The sequence below is a fragment of the Mus caroli genome, unplaced genomic scaffold (genome assembly GCF_978045245.1).
Source record: "Mus caroli unplaced genomic scaffold, Mus_caroli_1 scaffold_11, whole genome shotgun sequence".
Lineage (NCBI taxonomy): Eukaryota > Metazoa > Chordata > Mammalia > Rodentia > Muridae > Mus > Mus caroli.
This window is the reverse complement of record NW_028227266.1, coordinates 15,566,025-15,585,890: the sequence shown is the minus strand read 5'-3', so window position 1 is coordinate 15,585,890 and position 19,866 is coordinate 15,566,025.

Here is a 19,866-nt window from a genome sequence, read left to right as displayed (position 1 = left end):
AAATAATAACTGTCATTGATATCTTTCAATTTCAATGGGCTCAATTCCATAATGAAAAGACACAGATTAAAACAATATATGCAAAAGCAGAATCTATCCTTTTGCTGAATATAAAAGAAAAAAAATCTCACTATTAAGTCTAAACATTACCTCAGGGTAAAAGGTTTTAGAAAAAGATATTCCAAGCAAATGGACCTAACAACCAAGATGGAATAAACATATTAATATCAAAGAAAAATAAATTTCAAATCAAAATTTATTAAAAGACATACAGAAAGACATTACATATTCATGGAATTAAATATTCACCAAGATAACATTTAATTTTTAACATGTATGTACCAAACAAAAAGGACAACCACATTTGTAAAAGATACACTACTATGGCTTAAATCACACATTGGCCCTCACAGGGGCAGACTAAAATACCCAACTATCACCAATGGGCAAATCATTCATACAAAACAATACAAAACAATAAAATGCTAGAACTGATATTTTAAATCCAGTGAATCTAACATATTTATAGACCATTCCACCTAAACACAATACAATATACCTATTTCTAAGTGCCTCATGAAACATCCTCCCAAATTCATGACATACTCTGGCACAAAGTAAGTCTCAATACGTCAGAAAATTGGAAGAACACTATGCATTCTTTTATATAACCATGGATTAAAGCTGTACATCAACAGCGGAAACAAGAGAATAATTACAAATGCATATAACTGAACAACTCTCTACTCAATAAAATATGGGTCAAGACAAAAAAAAAAAAAAAAGACTTTTTCAAATCCAGGGAAAACGAATATGAAACACATCCAAACTTGTGAAACAATCAAACTGACATGAAGAGGAAATTTCAGGCCACTATATGCATACATTTTAAAAAGTAAGAGAGATCTTATACTAGCCACAAAATAGGACACCTGAAAGTTCTAGAAGAAGACAGAATTCAAGGCCCATACCTAAACATGATAAAAGCAATCTACAGCAAACCAGTAGCCAACATCAAAGTAAATGGTGAGAAGCTTGAAGCAATCCCTCTAAAATCAGGGACTAGACAAGGCTGTCCACTTTCTCCATACCTATTCAACATTGTACTTGAAGTCCTAGCCAGAGCAATTCGACAACAAAAGGAGATCAAAGGGATACAAATTGGAAAAGATGAAGTCAAAATATCACTCTTTGCAGATGATATGATAGTATATATAAGTGACCCTAAAAATTCCACCAGAGAACTCCTAAGCCTGATAAACAGCTTCAATGAAGTAGCTGGATATAAAATTAACTCAAACAAGTCAATGGCCTTTCTCTACACAAAGAATAAACAGGCTGAGAAAGAAATTAGGGAAACAACACCCTTCTCAATAGTCACAAATAATATAAAATATCTTGGCGTGACTCTAACTAAGGAAGTGAAAGATCTGTATAATAAAAACTTCAAGTCTCTGAAGAAAGAAATTATACAAGATCTCAGAAGATGGAAAGATCTCCCATGCTCATGGATTGGCAGGATCAACATTGTAAAAATGGCTATCTTGCCAAAAGCAATCTACAGATTCAATGCAATCCCCATTAAAATTCCAAATCAATTCTTCAACAAATTAGAAAGTGCAATCTGCAAATTCATCTGGAATAACAAAAAACCTAGGATAGCAAAAACTCTTCTCAAGGATAAAAGAACCTCTGGTGGAATCACCATGCCGGACCTAAAGCTCTACTACAGAGCAATTGTGATAAAAACTGCATGGTACTGGTATAGTGACAGACAAATAGACCAATGGAATAGAATTGAAGACCCAGAAATGAACCCACACACCTACGGTCACTTGATCTTCGACAAGGGAGCTAAAAACATCCAGTGGAAGAAAGACAGCATTTTCAACAAATGGTGCTGGCACAACTGGTTGTTAACATGTAGAAGAATGCGAATCGATCCATTCCTATCTCCTTGTACTAAGGTCAAGTCTAAGTGGATCAAGGAACTTCACATAAAACCAGAGACACTGAAACTTATAGAGGAGAAAGTGGGGAAAAGCCTTGAAGATATGGGCACAGGGGAAAAATTCCTGAATAGAACAGTAATGGCTTGTGCTGTAAGATCTAGAATTGACAAGTGGGACCTCATGAAACTGCAAAGCTTCTGCAAGGCTAAAGACACCATCAATAAGACAAAAAAACCACCAACAGATTGGGAAAGGATCTTCACCTATCCTAAATCAGATAAGGGACTAATATCCAATATATATAAAGAACTCAAGAAGGTGGACTCCAGAAAGTCAAATACCCCCATTAAAAAATGGGGATCAGAACTGAACAAAGAATTCTCACCTGAGGAATACCGAATGGCAGAGAAGCACCTGAAAAAATGTTCAACATCCTTAATCATCAGGGAAATGCAAATCAAAACAACCCTGAGATTCCACCTCACACCAGTCAGAATGGATAAGATCAAAAATTCAGGTGACAGCAGATGCTGGCGAGGATGTGGAGAAAGAGGAACACTCCTCCATTGTTGGTGGGATTGCAAGCTTGTACAACCACTCTGGAAATCAGTCTGGCGGTTCCTCAGAAAATTGTACATAGTACTACCAGAGGATCCAGCAATACCTCTCCTGGGCATATATCCAGAAGATGTCCCAACCGGTAAAAAGGACACATGCTCCACTATGTTCATAGCAGCCCTATTTATAATAGCCAGAAGCTGGAAAGAACCCAGATGTCCCTCAACAGAGGAATGGATACAGAAATTATGGTACATTTACACAATGGAGTACTACTCAGCTATTAAAAAGAATGAATTTATGAAATTCCTAGCCAAATGGATGGACCTGGAGGGCATCATCTTGAGTGAAGTAACACAATCACAAAAGAACTCACACAATATGTATTCACTGATAAGTGGATATTAGCCCAAAACTTAGGATACCCAAGATATAAGATACAATTTGATAAACGCATGAAACTCAAGAAGAATGAAGACCAAAGTGTGGACACTGTGCCCCTTCTTAGAATTGGGAACAAAACACCCAGGGAAGGAGTTACAGAGACAAAGTTCGTAGCTGTGATGAAAGGATGGACCATTTAGAGACTGCCGTATCCAGGGATCCATCCCATAATCAGCTTCTAAACGCTGACACCATTGCATACACTAGCAAGATTTTGCTGAAAGGACCCAAATATAGCTGTCTCTTGTGAGACGATGCCGGGGCCTAGCAAACACAGGAGTGGATGTTCACAGTCAGCTATTGGATGGATCACAGGGCTCCCAATGGAGAAGCTAGAGAAAGTACCCAAGGAGCTAAAGGGATCTGCAACCCTATTGTTGGAACAACATGATGTACTAACCAGAACCCCGGAGCTCTTGTCTCTAGCTGCATATGTATCGAAAGATGGCCTAGTCGGCCATCAATGGAAAGAGAGGCCCATTGGACTTGCAAACTTTTTATGCCCCAATATAGGGGAATGCCAGGGCCAAAAGAATGGGAATGGGTGGGTAGGGAAGTGGGGGGCGCTATGGGGGACTTTTGGGATAGCATTGGAAATGTAATTGAGGAAAATATGTAATAAAAATATTAAAAATTAAAAAAAAAAGAAGACAGAAATTAGCAAATTGAAAGTTGAACTCAAAATATTAGAAATAAAGAATACAATACAAAGACTCCTTAAAACAAAGAATTGGTTTTGTGAGAAAAATCAACAAGATAGACAAAACCTTATCCAGACTAACTAAAGGAGAGAGACATAATATCTAAATAAATAAAATCAGAAATAAAAATGAGAAAATAACAAAAAGACTAGGGAAATCTAGATTTTCATACAGACATACTTTAATAACCTCTATTCTACCAAACTCAAAATTCTAAAAGAAATGGATAATCTTCTCTAGAGATACCACTATCAAAGTTAAATCAATATTAGATAAACAACATAAATATATTTATAACCCCAACTGAAATAGAAACCGTCATTACAAATCTTTCAAGAAAGAATACCAGGGCATGCTGTTTTAATGTAGAATTATATCAGACTTTCAGAGTAGAGTTAAAGACAATTCTCCTCAAATTATTCCACAAAATGGAAAAAGGAAGAAAATTCTACAGTTCATTTTGGAGGCCACAGTTATCTTGATATTCCTATCACAAAAAGATTAAACACAGAAAGAGTTTTTCCTTGTGAACATAGATGCAAAAATATTCAATAAAATATTTGTGCACCGAATCCAAGAAAATATAATAATTATCATCCGTAAGGATCAACTAGGTTTTATCTCACAGATTCAGGAGATGTTCAACATACAAAAATCAATAAATGTCATATGCTATATAAATAAATTGATATAAAAATGTTCAATTTATTAGATGTTAAAAGCTTTGGAAAAAATCCAATACCTGCTTATGATAAATATCTGGAAAGAGTAGGGATATAATAACTATACCTGAATAAAAGCAATTCACAACAAGCCAACATCAAATTAAATGGAAATAAGCTCACGCATTTCCACTGAATTAAGGAGTAAGAAAGTTGTCCACTCCAGGGAGGGTTCTTATTCCAGGAATCAGGAGGTGGATCTGAGCTCCAGACTTCTGTGCACCTTCCCTGCAAGAAGAGAGCTTGCATGCAGTGTTCTGACCACTGGGGTACAGGAGAGAGTTTATCTCCCAGGAGTGCTGAAAGAGACTAAAGAATCACAGGAGGAACAAGCTCCAGCAGGAGACAGCTAGAACATCTAGCACCACAGATTACCAGATGGCGAAAAGCAAACAAAAGAATCTTACTAACAGAATCCAGGACCACTGGGCATTGTCAGAACCCAGTACGCACAACACAGCGAGTTCTGGATACCCCAACACACATGAAAAGCAAGATTTGAATGTAAAATCATATCTCATGATGCTGGTAGAGGATTTTAAGAAGGGCATTAATAACTCACTTAAAGAAATACAGGAGAACACTGTGAAACAGGTGGAAGCTCTTAAAGAGGAAGCACAAAAATCCCTCAAGGAAGTACAGGAAAACACTATTAAACAGCTAGAAGACCTTAAAGAGGAAACACGAAAATCCCTTAAAGAATTATAGGAAAACACAACCAAACAAGTGATGGAATTGAGCAAAACCATCCAAGATCTAAAAATGGAAGTAGAAACAATGAAGAAAACCGAAAGGGAGACAACTCTGGAGCTAGAAACCCAAGGGAAGAAATCAGGAACCATAGAAGCGAACATCAACAACAGAATACAAGAGATGGAAGAGAGAATCTCAGGTGCAAAAGATTCCATAGAAAACATGGACACAACAATCAAAGAAAATGCAAAATCCAAAAAGATCATAACCCAAACACACAGGAAATCCAGGACACAATGAGAAGACCAAACCTAAGGATAATAGGTATAGATGAGAATGAAGATTTTCCAATTAAAGGGCCAATATATATCTTCAACAAAATTATAAAAGAAAACATCCCATACCTAAAGAAAGAGTTGCCCATGAACATATAAGAAGCCTACAGGACTCCAAATAGACTGGACCAGAAAGAAATTCCTCCCAACACATAATACTAAGAACAACAAATACACTAAATAAAGAGAGAATATTAAAAGCAGTAAGGGGAAAAGGTCAAGTAACATATAAAGGATTACACCAGACTTTTCACCAGAGACTATGAAAGCCAGAAGATCCTGGACAGATGTTATACAGAACCTAAGAGAACACAAATGCCAGCACAGGCTATATACCCAGCAAAACTCTCAATTACCATAGATGGAGAAACCAAAGTATTCCATACAAAACCAAAGTCACACAATACCATTCCCGAAATCCAGCCCTTCAGAAGATAATAATGGCAAAACACCAACACATGGATGGAAAATACACCCTAGAAAAAGCAAGAAATAATCCTTCAACAAACCAAAAAGAAGACAGTCACAAGAACAGAATAGCAATTCTAACAAAAAAATAACAGGAAGCACTAATTACTTTTCTTTAATATCTCTTAGTATCAATGGACTCAATTCCCAAATAAAAAGATACGACTAACAGACTGGCTACATAAACAGGACTCAACACTTTGATATATGCAGGAAACCCAACTGAGGGAAAAAGACAGAAAGTACCTCAGAGTAAAAGGCTGGAAAACAATTTTCCAAGCAAATGGTCAGAAGAAAAGCTGGAGTAGCCATTCTAATATAGAATAAAATCATCTTCAAACTCAAAGTTATCAAAAAAGACAAGTAGGGGCACTTCATACTCAGCAAAGATAAAATTTTCTAAGATGAACTCTCAATTCTGAATATCTATGTTCCAAATGCAAGGGAATCCACATTCATTAAAGAAACTGTAGGAAACCTCAAAGCATATATTGCACCTTACACAATAATAGTGTGAAACCTCAACACCCCACTTGTCCTGTCCAGCAGGACCTAGTTATTCCGTGGGTTGAGGAGGACTGAGGCCTGCAAAAGAAGCAGGCGGAGAAAGGGGAGTGAGACCAAGCAAAGAGTTGTCAACGTCTGTTTAATGGAGGCTAGGAGCATGGTTATAAGCACACAATGAGAAAAAATAGGGAGGATTCAAGGGGACATAATAAAATACAGAGAAAGGGATGGACATCTGGGGTGAATGCTGATTACAGGCAGGCTTCTTGCAGCTTATCTTAGAATGTGGGCCCTATAACAATCCTTGGTAGCCTTCAAACAGTCTGCAATTTATCTTGGAGTGCCATAAACAGTCCCAGACACCAAACGTGGAGGAGGAGGTGAAGCTGCCTTAATCTAAGCAGTTCTAGGTGCCAAGTAAAGGAGGGAGTGAAGCTGGCAGTCTCAGGCACCAGGTGGAGGCAATGAAGGAGGGGGTGACATAATTCCCTTCAAAGGGTCAGCGGATCTTCAGGGTGAGTGTAACTGCGGGACCTAGTTTCCCACAGTTTGGTCTCTCACATCTCCCCCTTTTTTCTTTATTAAAGTTGGGGTGGCCACGAAAAGAGGGTCGGTGAAGCACCTGTCTTAGGCCTTTGTCGTGGAGAGCATCCACGTCCAATACCGCAATAGCTAGGCCTTTTTAGGTCCTAGATGGGTAAGGCCCCTGTCTTAGGCTATGTGAGTAGCCTCCACTCCCAGCACCACGTCTTATTCCAATGACTTGATCAGGCCACTGGTAGTCGTGATGGGCACCCAGGCAGAGGACCCACAATAACCCCATCATTGGGTAACCTTGCAGTCAATAGGCGGTGTGCATCTGGCTCATGGCACCACAAGATCCCTTCATTGGTAACTCCACAGATTTTGGCCCTCAGCCACTATAAGATACGGAGGTCACCCCATCCATCGTTGTCGTTTCCACAGCTTATGGAACCAAGAAGGTCCGTTTCTGCAGAAAGGGTGGAAAACTGAAGGTCTATGGCTGCCCTCTCTGCATCATCAGAAAAGTGGTCTTCAGCTGAGTCATGGATGTCTAGTCGATGGTAGTGGTCTGCAACTGTTTTGTTTAAGGCAGAATCAATCTATAACTTAACAAAACTGGTTAATCTGTTGAAAGCCCAAGGGCCAAATGACAAAAGCAACAGAATGTCCACGAATGGTCCCCAAAGGCTAGAAAGCAAGGTGGAGAGCCAGGGTTTGATTACACACTTCAAACATGGGCGAGGGGGAAAGCATCTGGGGTCCCAAAAGACATAGACCAATACCAGATATTTGGTCAAGAGTCAGACCTTCTCTAGACTCCAGATGCCATCTCAGACAGGAAGTATCATTGGTGGCAATCACCTCTCCAAAAAGGGCTATTCCTTCATAAAAAGGAGGCTGGGACAAATAACAAATCCAACAATCCCTAGCAAGGGATAATTAGCCTCATGAATGGCTTATAGTGAGGCATTAACCATGGTAACAATAAGTTCCGCCATACATAACTATAATAAGAATTCTAAACTTACGTTGTTAAGCTTACCCTGAGTTTTCTAACTCTATGTAGTGGATAGTAAAGCCTGATTTCTTTCACTAACTCTCTAATAATACTAGAGGCAATTCTGAATGTCACTGAATAGGCAACATTCTTGTAATATCTAAAATTTCTGTCTTTGTAGCCTTAATAATTTCTATATCCTGCCTTATTTCTGAGACTACTACTTCTAAGACATTAACCTCTGCCTCCAATTTTTTATCTACAATAAGTTGCTCTAACAAAGCTATGGAAATCTTAAGCATATCATTAACAAAATGAGCAGTATGTAGCTGCTGATCTAAAGCTGTGGTGGATATTGAAGTTAAAATTGCAATTAAAGCAGTAAATCTAAAAATTTTTAAAGGATCATTTCCTAACTTTAACAGGCAGCAAAACATAAGCAGGTCTCTTTAACAAAATCATAACAGCAAATTCCTTATCTAAATTAGGATCTACACAATTAGTTAATTGACAACAATTACAATTAATATGAAAAGACTTGTCAAGTTTGGTGATTTTAACTCTTAAAATTATCTAGCAATATAGCATATAGGATCCTTATAATTATTTGTGTTTTAGACTTACTAATCAAACTGTTTTTCCCTAGAAGATAGTTATTCGCAGAGACAACTTAAGGACTTTGAATGATTTTCAAAAATTGTTAGGTGATACTAATTGGCTTCGCCCCTATTTAAAGAGTACTACAAAGGAGTTAAAACCTTTGTTTGATAGTCTTAAAGAGAGTTCTGATTCAACCTTCCCTAGATCTTTAACCACAGAAGAATTGCTGGTCTTACAACAAGTGAAAAAAGCATTTGAGTAGCAATTTGTCCTCAACCCAAACTCAAACATTTCTCAATCTGAGCACTCTGCCAAGTCCTGGCCCAAAGATTATCCCTATTTTGAAGTATCTTTAAAGACCTGTTTTCCTGGGTTCATTCATGCCACATGTTGTTTAGAATGACTCCAACCCTGAGTTCCCAATTTTAAGCTAACTTTCTGTTACAAGCAAAAGGCTGCCTGCCCATTTAAGAGCTCCTGGGTAGATAATCAGCCCCTAGCAGGGCTTTTCCAGCTGTACTTGACTCCCAGCCACAGTGCAGTGTAACTTATCAGTTTCTGCTGTACAAATTGAGACTGCCTTTTAAAAAAGTTAAACTAAATCAAAGAATGGACAGCCAGCAGATGAAGTTTTAACCATTTTTTTCAACATGAAACACAAAACAATAATCATTCAAACAACAAAACAAAAACAAACATAAATAGACAGACATATGGACAAATGGTACACCAAGGACAGACAATAAATAGAGAGGGACTAGAACTTAGTGTCTCAAAGGGACTCAGATATCCTAACCAGAACTAAAAATATCTCCATAGGAGCCAGAAAGGAAGCAGGACGTCTTGTGATTTCCTTCTGTCCCTAGGAGAGCTTTGAAATATCTTATTTTCATTTTCCCTCTTTTTTTGCTAAAAGGTTCCAAACAGGGGATAACTGCTTTTCTGAAACTTATTCTCTCTCTTTCTCACTCTCTCTCATGTTCAAATTCTAACTCTTTATCTCCTTCTTTTGGGAATTCTGCAAGAGAAGGCAGAGGAGGCACAGTGGTAGCTTCTGATAGTTACTCCCAAATAAGAAAAGATGCTTGCAGGGACCGCATCGGGACCCATTAGCTAGTTTATAATTTAAATCTCTGCCTACTTTTCACCATTTTTTACGGTGTATCTCTACCCCGTCAATGATAAACTAGGGGCACGCTTGATCTATAAAAATAAAAAAGTTTATCAAATCTTTTTTTCTTAACTCAAACTCTCCTTTCCCTGAGTGAAGTTTTCAGGTCTATGATGAAGACCACTTCCTTCCACAGCTTAGTTCCTGTTTCTTAGAGGAGAGAAATTACTCACCGAGGACACTTTCTTCTATGAGCAGTAGGAGCATTCCTCAAACGACTTATTCTTCTTATTCTTCTAGTCTTGAAGAATAAGAATAAGGGAGTGAAGCTGGCAGTCTCAGGCGCCAGGTGGAGGCAATGAGGGGGGGGGGTAATATACCTGGCACAAAACAAAGGAATGATTTCAAAAGGACTTACAGAAACCAGGTAATATTCACAGTAAAGATAAAACCGCCCTGCCTAGGGTCAGCTAATGACAGCTAAGCATTTCACACCCTAGTCACAATTTGTGCTACTCCTTTGAGCCTTATGAAAGCTAGGACCAGGGGGGTCAGCTCTAGCAGACCTTCTCATGAATAGTGCAATACCACAATCCCCCTATTTCCTAGGCTCTGATAAATTCTTGTATCAGTGTAACTTGGCTGTTCTTTTAAGTATCTGTGGAGAATCTCTATTTGTCAGAAGAATTCACCAACTTGCTTCTAATATACAATGTAGCTTGCTATACCTGGCTGTAGTGAAGATTCCTGTCTCAGTGGGATTCCCTAACTTTTACATGGTAAACCCACCTATTAGCTAGGCCATTGTGAATTCCCTTGTTTGGGTGAGACGGGCTATTGTCCTAAGTAAACACTCTGCAGACCACCCTTGAGCTATTCAGCCTCCGTTCTTTGTAATGCCTAATTAGTTTCACCTTCTCACCAAGAAGTGACTTTGAATGTTACTGAATAGATAACTTTCTTACTGAATTCCAAGTTTTTCAGCTTCAAGGATTTTCTGGGACATTGGAAAACTGGCAAAGGCTTAGCTATGTCAGAATTCAATCTTTAAAGGCATTTATGATAGAATAATACTGAAAGAGAGCACGTGGATCCATACACCAGACTAACATGGGGATAGGGTATGAGTATACGGGTTATGAAAATGCCAAGTTTCCAGGAGGTTGAGTATCCATCAAACTCTTTCCTTCGTGAGTGCTTCCAGGCCTCTTGGCCTGCCAAGCAGGTTTCACTGGAGTGTGTGTAGCACAAGGGGATATAAATTGGAAAGAAAGAAGTCAAAATATCACCATTTGCAGATGATAATGATAGTATACATACGTGACCCTAAAATTTCCACCAGGGAACTCCTAATCCTGATGAACAGCTTCGGTGCAGTAGCTGGATATAAAATTAACTGAAACAAATCAGTGGCCTTTCTCTACACAAAGGATAAACAGGCTAAGAAAGAAATTAGGGAAACAACATCATCCACAATCGTCACAAATAATATAAAATACATTGGGGTGACTTTAACTAAGGAAATGAAAGATCTGTATGATAAGAACTTCAAGTCTCTGAAGAAAGAAAATGAAAAAATCTTAGAAGATGGAAAGATCTCCAATGCTCATGGATTGGCAGGATCTATGTACTTAAAATGGCTATCTTGTCGAATGCAATCTACAGATTCAATGCAATCCCCATCAAAATTCCAATTTAATTCTTCAGAGTCAGAAAGTGCAATTTGCAAATTCATCTGGAATAATAAAAAACCTAGGATAGCAAGAACTATTCTCAACAATAAAAGAACCTTAGGTGGAATCACCATGCCTGACCTCAAGCTGTACTACAGAGCAATTATGATAAAAATTGCATGGTACTGGTACAGTGACAGACACATAGAACAATGGAATAGAATTGAAGACCCAGAAATGAAACCACACACCTAAGTCACTTGATCTTTAACAAAGGTGCTAAAACCATCCAGTGGGAAAAAGACAGCCTATTTTACCAAATGGTGCTGGCTAACTGGCAGTTATCATTTAGATGAATGCAAATTGATCCATTCTTATCTCCTTGTACTAAGGTCAATTCTAAGTGGATCAAGGAACTCCACTTAAAACCAGAGACACTGAAACTTATAGAGGAGAAAGTGGGGAAAAGTCTTGAAGATATGGGCACAGGGGAAAAAGTCCTGAACAGAACAGAAATGCCTTGTATTGTAAGATCCAGAATCGACAAGTGGGACCTTTTAAAATTGCAAAGCTTCTATAAGGCAAAAGACACTGTTGATAAGAAAAAAAGGCCACCCACAGATTGGGAAAGAATTTTTACCAATCCTTAATTTGATAGGGGACTAACATCCAGTATATACAAAGAACTCAAGAAGCTGGACTCCAGAAAATCAAATAACCCCATTAAAAATTGGGGCACAGAGCTAAAAAAAGAATTCTCAACTGAGGAATATCAAATGGCTGAGAAACACCTGAAAAAATGTTCAACATTCTTAATCATCAAGGAAATGCAAACCCCTGAGATTGCACCTCACACCAGTCAGAATGGCTAAGAACAAAAATTCATGTGACAGCATATGCAGACAAGGATTGGAGTAGAGGGACACTCCTCCATGGTTTGTGAGATTGAAAGTTTGTACAACCACTCTAGAATTTAGTCTGTTCTTTCCTCAGAAAATTGGACATAGTACTAACAGAGGATCTAGCAATAACCCTTCTGGGCATATATCCAGAAGTTGTTCCAACTAGTAATAAGAAGACATGCTCCACTATGTACATATCAGACTTATTTATAATAGACAGAAGCTGGAAAGAACCCAGATGTCTCTCAACGGAGGAATGGATACAGAAAATGTGATATATTTACACAATGGAGTTCTACTCAAATATTAAAAACAATGAATTTATAAAATTCCTAGGCAAATGGATGGATCTGGAGTGTATCATCCTGACTGAGGTAACCCAGTGACAAAAGAACTCACATGGATATACAATGACTGATAAGTGGATATTAGCCCAGAAACTTAGACTACCCAGGATACAATTTGCAGGAACAACCAAAGAATGTTCCACCCCAAAGTCAGCGCCAGATGTCCTGACCACACCCTGATACCACCAAGTTCCTGCTTCCAGGTGTAGCTGTCAAAAGAAAAATTTCTATTGCCCCACCCCTCCCGCTGATAAGTACTTCCCCTTTTGCTTGTGCAATTCTACTGCCCCACCCCTCCTGCTGAAAGGCACTTCCCCTTTTGCTTGTGCATTTAAGCCTTGGGCCTTGCTCAATACATTGGACCTTGATGTTACTCAGACTGCTTCCGTGTATCGTTCTTTACACAAGGGTCTCATCTCTCTCTATCCCCCCCCCCATTTGTTTCTTAGGAGAAGGTCCCCTTGAGACCCTCGAATAATTGGACCTGATGGACGGGTCAGATGTTGAACATTGTTTTAGGTGCTTCTCAACCATTCTGTATTCCTCAGTTGAGAACTCTTTGTTTCAGTCTGTATCCCAATTTTTAATAGGGTTATTTGGTTTTCTAGAGTGCGACTTCTTGAGTTCTTTATATATATTTATATATATTGGATAATCACCCCCGATTAAATTTAGGATTGTTAAAAATATTTTCTTAATCTTTTGTTTGCCTTTTTGTCTTATTGACAGGGTCTGTTGCCTTACAGAAGCTTTGCAAGAAAAGGTCATCTAGAGATTGCCCTACCTGGGGATCTATCCCATATACAACCACCAAACCCAGACACTATTGCATATGCCAGCAAGGTTTTGCTGAAAGGACCCTGACAGAACTCTCTCTTGTGAGTCTATGCCAATGTCTGGCAAATACAGAAGTGGATACACAGTCATCTATTGGATGGAACACAAGGCCCCTAATGAAGGAGCAAGCCTATAGGAAGAACAGCAATTTGAAATAAATAGTTCTGCCCAGAGCTGTGTCTCTAGTTGCATATGCATCAGAGGATGGCCTAGTAGGCCATCAATGGGAGTAAAGGCCCTTGGTATTGTGACGATCATATGCCCCGGTACAGAGGAATGCCAGGGCCAGGAAGCAGGAATGGGTAGTTTGGGGAGCAGGGTAGGAAGAGGGTATAGGGGTATTTGGGGATAACATTTGAAATGTAAATAAAGAAAATATCTAATAAAAATGTTCAAAAAACTGAAAAGTAAAAGAAAAGTTGTTCACTATCTCCATATCTGCTCAATATAGTAGTTTAAATTTAGACTAGAGAAATAAGAAATTTAGAGGAGATCAATGTAGGATAAACAGTGGAAAGGAAAAGGGTAAATTATTGTTTTATTTTCCCCAGAGGATATAATATTACATATAAAGAGCAATAAAAATTCTAGTAGGGAACATGTATTCCTGATAGATTCTTTGAGCTAAGTGGCTGGATACAACATTAATTCAAAACATCACTAGACATCCTATACACTAATGAAAAATTGACTGAGGACAAAATTAGGGAAATAGCACCCCTTCTCCACAGCTTCAAACAATGTGAAATATTTTGGATATGAAGCAACTGAAGGACACACATGATAAAAATAAAATCAAAAGTCTGAAAAACAAATTGAACAAGATATCAGAAAATGGAAACATTGCCCATGTACATATATCAGTAGAATTGACAGAGTAAAAATTCACATCTTACCAAAGTTATTCTATAGATTCAATGCAATCCTCCTCAAAATTCTAAGACAATTTCTTACAGGCATTGAAAGAACAATTCTCAACTTCATATATAAAAACAACATAAACAACAAACAGGATATTTAAGAAATCCTGGTAATGTAAATATTGCTGAGGGTATCACTATCCCTATTTTCAGGATGAACTACAGAGCAATATTAATAAAAACTTCATGGAACTGGCACACAAATAGCCACATTCAAGGAAATTGAATTGAAGATTCAGAAATCAATTCATACTCATGGACACATGATTTTTAATCAAGAACACAAAAATACACAGTGGGAAGAAGAAAGTGTGCTGAAAAATTGGTGTTCTCTAACTGGATATCTGCATGTAGAAAAATGCAAATAGATACATATTTATCATCATGCCAAAAAAATCAAGTGCAGGTAGATTAAAGCCCTACATAAAAAACTGGAGACACTGAATCTGATTTAAATAAATAAATAAATAAATAAATAAATAAATAAATAAATAAATAAAAAGGCAGCGTAGAAGACACAGTGCCCTAAGCTGATTATGTGCCACAGTGCTCTATACCCAAATAAGGCCGGAAAAAAGCTGGTCTCCTAGGCGTGCCAGCACACCCATGAGCAAAGGTTAGATCACCACTTCTGCTCAAATTCCTGGCCAAAGATGGAACTGCCCGGAGCCATCAGGACAAAGGAAACAAGGAAGAGCCAGGGACAAGATCCATCCAGTTCCTGCACCCTGGAGCTGACTCTATGCCACAGCTCTCTATTACCCAAATTCCTTCCCAAAAGAAATTGTTACCCAGGAGTACTGACAAACAGGCTGGCAGGAAGGACAAGCCACAGTTAGAAACAGGAAGACCAGCTAACACCAGAGATAACCAGATGGCAAAAGGCATCAGCAAGAACATAAGCAACAGAAAGCAAGGCTACTTGGCATCATCAGAACCCAGTTCTCCCACCACAGTGAGCCCTGGATACCCTATCACACCAGTAAAACAAGACTCTGATTATAACCACATCTCATGGTGATGTTAGAGGACTTTAAGAAGGACATAAAATATCCCTTAAAGAAATACAGGAGAATACAGGTAAACAGGTAGAAACACTGAAAGAGGAAACACAAAATTCCCAAAAAGAATTCCAGGAAAACACAAACAAACACATGAGGGAATTGAACAAAACCATACAGGACCTGAAAATGGAAATAGAAACAATAAAGAAATCATGAAGAGAAACAACCCTGTAGATTGAAAACCTAAGAAATAGATCCAGAGTCATACACAAAACAAAGAAAGAATATTAAAAGCATTAAGGAAAAAAAGTCAAGTAATACATACAGGCAGACCTATTAGAATTTCACCAGACTTCTCACCAGAGACTATGAAAGCTAGAAGATCCTGGGCAGATGTTACACATACCCTAAGAGAACACAAATGTCGGCCCAGGTTACTATACCCAGTAAAACTCAAAATACCATTGATAGAGAAACTGAGATATTCCATGTCAAAAACAAAATTTACACAATAACTTTGTACAAATCAAGTGCTACAAAGGATAATAGATGGAAAACACCAACACAAAGAGCTAAACTATACCCTATAAAAAGCAAGAAAGTAATCTTTTTTTATTAATTTTTAATATTTTTTATTACATATTTTCCTCAATTACATTTCCAATGCTATCCCAAAAGTCCCCCATACCGCCCCCCACTTCCCTACCCACCCATTCCCATTCTTTTGGCCCTGGCATTCCCCTATATTGGGGCATATAAAGTTCAACAAACCCAAAAGAAGATAGTCACACAAACATGAAAATAACATCAAAAATAACAGGAAGCAACAATCATCATTCCTTAATATCTCTTAACATCAATAGACTTAATTCCCCAATAAAAAGGCATAGAGCAAGAGACAGGATATATAAACAGTTCACAACATTTTGCAGCTACAGGAAACATACCCTAGTGTCAAAGACAGATACTACCTCAGAGTAAAGCACTGGAAAGCAATTTTCCAAGAAAAGGGTCCCAAAGAAAAATCTGGAGTAGCAATTCTAATATCTAATAAAAGCAACTTTCAACCAAAAGTTATCGAAAAGTATAAAGAAGAACACTTCATACTCATCAAAGGAAATATCTACTAAGAAGAACTCTCAATTCTGAATATCTATGCTTCAAATAAAATGGCACCGACATACATAAAAGAAATTTTTCTGAAGGTCAAAGCACACATTGCTCCTCCTACAATAATAGTGGGAGACTTCAACACTCCACTCTCATATATTGACAGATCACAGAAACACAGACTAAATAAAGAAACATTAAAACTAACAGAAGTTACAAACCAAAAGTATTTAACAAGTATCTATGGAACATTTTATCCTAAAACAAAAGAATATACTTCATGGTACCTTCTCCAAAATTGACCATATAATCAGTCATAAAATAAGCCTCAACAGATCACATACATCTCATCAGATCATCATGGACTAAGTATAATATTCAATAGTAATAAAAATAACAGAAAGCCCACATACACAGGGAAGCTGAACAATGCCTACTCACTCAATGATAACTTGGTCAAGAAAGAAATAAAGAAATTAAAGTCTTTTTTATAATTTAATGAAAATGAAGGCACAACATACCCAAACTTATGGGACACAATAAAAACAGTACTAAGAAGAAAGCTCAGTTCTGAGTGCCTCCAAAGAGAAACTGGGGAAAGCATAAAATAGCAGCTTAATATCATACCTGAAAGCTCTAGAAAAAAAGAAGTAAATATACCCAAGAGTAGTAGATATCAGAAAATAATCAAACTCAGGACTGAAATCAACCAAGTCGAAACAAAAAGAATACAGAAATATATACAGAGATATTACAACAGAAACTGAGGAAATTCAAAAAATCATCAGATCCTACTACAAAAATACTATATTCAACAAAACTAGAAAATCTGGATAAAATGGACAGTTTTCTAGACAGATACCTAACACCCAAGTTAAATAAGGATCAGATAGACAGTCTAAACAGTCTCATAACCCTAAAGAAATAGAGGCAGTCATTAAAAGTCTCACAAGCAAAAGAAGCTCATGACCACATGGTTTTAGTGCAGAATCTATCAGACCTTCAAAGAAGACCTTATACCAATACTCTTCAAACTATTCCATAAAAACAAACAAACAAACAAACAAAACAAAACAACAGAAGGAACACTACTGTATTCATTCTATGAAGCCCCAGTTACTCTGAGTATTCTCTCTTTGAGATGGAATGGTTTCTGTCTAATCAGGAACTTGTCACAATTTCCTTTGATAGTGAACTTTGTAATAGAATTTTTGTACTTTTATCATGTTTAATGTTCCAAATAGATTTAAAGAACATGGTTGAATGCATATTACTTTAGCTTCAGAAGATATATATTTAAGAGACCTTTAACTGTTATAAATTATTTTAATAACTTAATTTTTTTTAAAGAAAGTAAGTAGGGAATAACATTGAATGCACTGACACAGGATACAACTTTTTGAACAGAACATTAATAATTCAGGCAGTAAGATCAACAATAATTGGGATGTCTTGAAATTGAAACGCTTCTTTTAGGCAAAAGACACTGCCAATTGGATTAAGAAGCAACACATAAAGTAGAAAAAGATTTTTACCAACTCCACATCTATTAGATATCTAAATATATAAAATATATAAAGAACTAGGGAAAATAGATATTTAAAAAGCAAGTAATACAATTTAAAATTTGGGTACAGATCTAAGCAAAAAATACTCAGAAGAGCAATCTCAAATGTCTGAGAAAAACTTGGAAAATGTTCAACATAATTACCCAACAGGGAAATGCAAATCAAACCTACTTCGATAGTCCATAATCAACCTATCAGAATGCACAAAATCAATACCAAAAGTGATAGCTCATGCTGGTGAGGATGTGGAGCACCAGAAATACCTCTTCTTTGCTGCTGGGAATGCAAACATTTAGAGCCATTATGGAAATCAATATGGTGCTTCATCAAGAAATTAAGAATTAATCTACCACAAGAACTGACTTTATCATAATGGTAAATTTTATTTTTTATAAAATTTATCCTTCGCTCATTTTGTTCCTTTCAGGTGTCTATATAATCAAGAAATATTGTATCCTAACAAATTATGTAATAAATTCTTTCAGTTTTGTGGGAAATTATTTTATGTATAAATAAAACCCATGAGAGACACAGGTTGTCAGAGTAAATCAAGCCATAGTGAGATGTGCTTCCTCTCTGTCTCTTTCTCATGAAAGGAAGTAAAAGGTAACCCATGTCTTATTCCTCCTTCCTGCTCTTGTATTCACTTGCTTCAAGCCCTGACCCCCACACAGAGCTGGTCACTGCCAAAGAACCACCTAAACCACTCTTGGGCCTATATCCAAAGGATATTTCCATCCTAACACAAGGACGCTTCCTTAACTATGTTCATTAGTGCAGAATCTATATAGATTAGTTAAATACTTTACAAGTGGTTAGAAATTTAATATCCTATCTCTGCCTGTTAGGTACTTAGATTTTTGCCAGCATAGTTAACACATGTGCTCAGTTTTGTTTTGTTTTTTTGTAGTTTCTGGGGATCTAAACACATAGTCTCATGCTTGCCAAATCAAGTGCTTTGTCCATGGAGCCATTTCTATAGTCCTTTCATATTATTTCTAATGTTTACATTTTGAAAATTTTAAGAATTTCTCTCATAAGAACTATGTTGAAACTCAAGTGTAAACCAATATAAAATTTTACTTAGACTTTAAAAATTCTCAAAAGGATAAAAATTGACTGAAGTATACACGACTCTAGTCCGTACCCGATCATGATTTTATTTTTACTTTATGTAAGTTTATTTTTCTAAAATAATTCATTGTAGTATTCTCAATGAGAATTATATCAGATATAGCAAAATAACTTAAATTGTCTTTCACAATTTAGCTGTGTAAATGAAAGTGTTCACTGTTTTATAATCATTGTTTATTTGTTCATAGATATGTTTCTCCTATTTATAACCCTATGCTCTAATTTTGTCTACCAGTGTATATCCAAAAAATGTCATCTATTTATTACATATTTTTAATTTTTCATTACAAACTTTCAATATATGTCTGAATGAGCTTTCAAATTTTACTTTTATGTGTTTATGTGTTTTCTATTTCTTTCTTTTAAAATAAATGGTGATTGTTTTTTATAAAAAATTAGAAATAACTAAAAATTATATGGATATATCACTTAAATTCCATTGACATTATCCTATGTATCTGCTACATTTAGTGCACTACAAATTATTTTGAAGAATTCAAGACCCAAAGATTGAATATGCCAATGTACATAAGCCATGTAGGAACATTGAAATATGTTTTTATTTACATTGTATAAGTTTTAATTTCAGCACTCAAGTAGTTGTGTTGAAATTGATCATTATTTTAAACACACACATATTTTGCATGTGTAATAGGAAGGAGCAACAAAAATAAAACTTACTAAAACACTCCAGGATATCATATTTTTATATAAATATTTTTTTAAAAAATTCTAATTCTTGGTGTCTTCTCCATATA